Genomic DNA, 2,500 nt, shown 5'->3' with positions numbered 1-2,500 from the left:
AACAAAAATCACACAGCAGCATGACGCAGCAGTAGTGGCAGCAGCAGCAGCAACAGTAGTAGAACAAGTACAACAACAGCAACAACAACAACAATAACAACAACAACAGCAGCAGCAATGAAAATCCTAACCTCCAGACACAAAGTGAGGGCAATGTCAACTTCTGATATAACAAACCCACTTATCAACAATCATATGAACTTGGTGTGGTGTACCGAAGTTTTGGTATGAAACAACTGTAAAGGCATAATAAGGGAATTAGGCCCCAACCTCCTCTCACAACTTTTTTTATGGAATTTTCTAGAGATACATCGGAACTGGTGTAGATTACGATTATATAGGGGGGAAAAACTGTGAAAATGCATTTCATCATTTTGTTGGGGCTTTGAATAGTTCCTCTGTTCCCTATATTTATATGTATGCATTGCATATACCGTAAATCCTCGAATATAATGCGCAGGGGATTTTTAGGGGACTGTACCTCTGAAAAACCTAAGCCTTGTGTATAATACACATCCCTCCTTTACCTGAGTCAAGGAGGTCTATATAACGTCCTTGGTTTGTAAAAATGCATGCGATAATGTCCTTTATTATTTTTGTATATATAACATAATGCAAACGTGTATTCGCAGCGGATTTTTAGGGGGCTGTACCTCTGAAAAACCTAAACCTTGTGTATAATACGCACCCCTTCTCTAACTTGAGTCAAGGAGGTCTATATAACGTCCTTGGTTTGTAAAAATGCATGCGATAACATCCTTTATTATTATTGTATATATAACATAATGCAAACGTGTATTCGTAGGGGATTTTTAGGAGGCTGTACCTCTGAAAAACCTAAACCTTGTGTATAATACGCACCCCTTCTCTAACTTGAGTCAAGGAGGTCTATATAACGTCCTTGGTTTGTAAAAATGCATGCGATAATATCCTTTATTATTATTGTATATATAACATAATGCAAACGTGTATTCGCAGGGGATTTTTAGGGGGGCTGTACCTCTGAAAAACCTAAGCCTTGTGTATAATACACACCCCTTCTCTAACTTGAGTCAAGGAGGTCTATATAACGTCCTTGGTTTGTAAAAATGTATACAGTAACATCCTTTATTATTATTGTATATATAACATAATGCAAACGTGTAGCTTTTTTGTGCATTTTGTTTGTAGAAAATAAAGAAATAACAGTAATAACGTTTAATAAATGTTGCTTATTGCAAGTTATGGATGATTCTTTTATGACTTCATTGCTTTCAGGCTTAGCTTAAGGTATTTTTGCGCCCGGCATCACAAAATGCGTCTGAATAAACATTGCCGGATAGCAAATAGAGACTTGGACATTGCTTAGAAAATAATTTTCATTTTTAACCTCGTATATAGTACACACAAGGGATTTTGACCTTTAAATTTTGGGAAAAAATAAGGATTATACTCGAGGATTTACGCGAGTGTGTATATATATATATATATACATATATATTATTAATAGTTAGGGAATGTAATAATTCCAAGTCAACAGGGAAAAAAATTTTTAATTTAGCACTAAATCAAAATTCACAATACATCATAAATATTGATATAGAATTTAGAGACAAACCGCTATCTAGTTATTCCATCATTAGTGAAAAGATATTATCTATAATAACCACATAGAAATTAATAAAATATCTTATAATTATTATTCTAAAAATCTCTCATAACAAATCAAACATACACATATATATATTTACATATATATATATATATAATATATATATATATATATATATATATATATATATATATATATATATAATATATATATATATATATATATATATATATATATATATTATATATATATATATATATATATATATATATTAAGTTTCAGCTCAGAGCTGCGGCCATGCTGATACACCGCCGTTTATATATATATATATACATATATATAGGTGTGTATGTATGTGTGTGTGTGTGTGTATTCATATATATAGATAGATATACACACAGACATATATATATATATATACATATATATACATATGCATACATACACATATACATACATACGCACATAATATATATGTATATTTATATAGTTACATATATACATGCATATACATATATATACACACACACACGTGTGTATATTTATATACATACATATTCATATATACATTTACATACATATATATATTATATAGTACTTGTATAAACAGGCCTGATTTAGCTGTTTTTCTGTAGATTGAACCTTAATTGTAAAACCTTAATTGATGATTAAATCTTAAGGTATTCTCATCAGCAGCATCCACCTAGGACATGAGAGAATGTGGTTTTGGGAAAGGGTTTCCTGATAAAAGAAAACAACACACACACACACACAAAAAAAAAAAGAAATAACAAGTTATAAATTCAAAATAAATTAAGAAGACAAGGATTATTATGAAAAATGTTAATTTCTTTTCGTAACTCATGCTTTTAGCACTGCTGAGCATTTGTGCTCCAGCTTGGCACTCCT

The sequence above is a fragment of the Octopus sinensis genome, linkage group LG29 (assembly GCF_006345805.1).
Source record: "Octopus sinensis linkage group LG29, ASM634580v1, whole genome shotgun sequence".
Taxonomy (NCBI): domain Eukaryota; kingdom Metazoa; phylum Mollusca; class Cephalopoda; order Octopoda; family Octopodidae; genus Octopus; species Octopus sinensis.
This window is presented reverse-complemented; position numbering follows the sequence as displayed.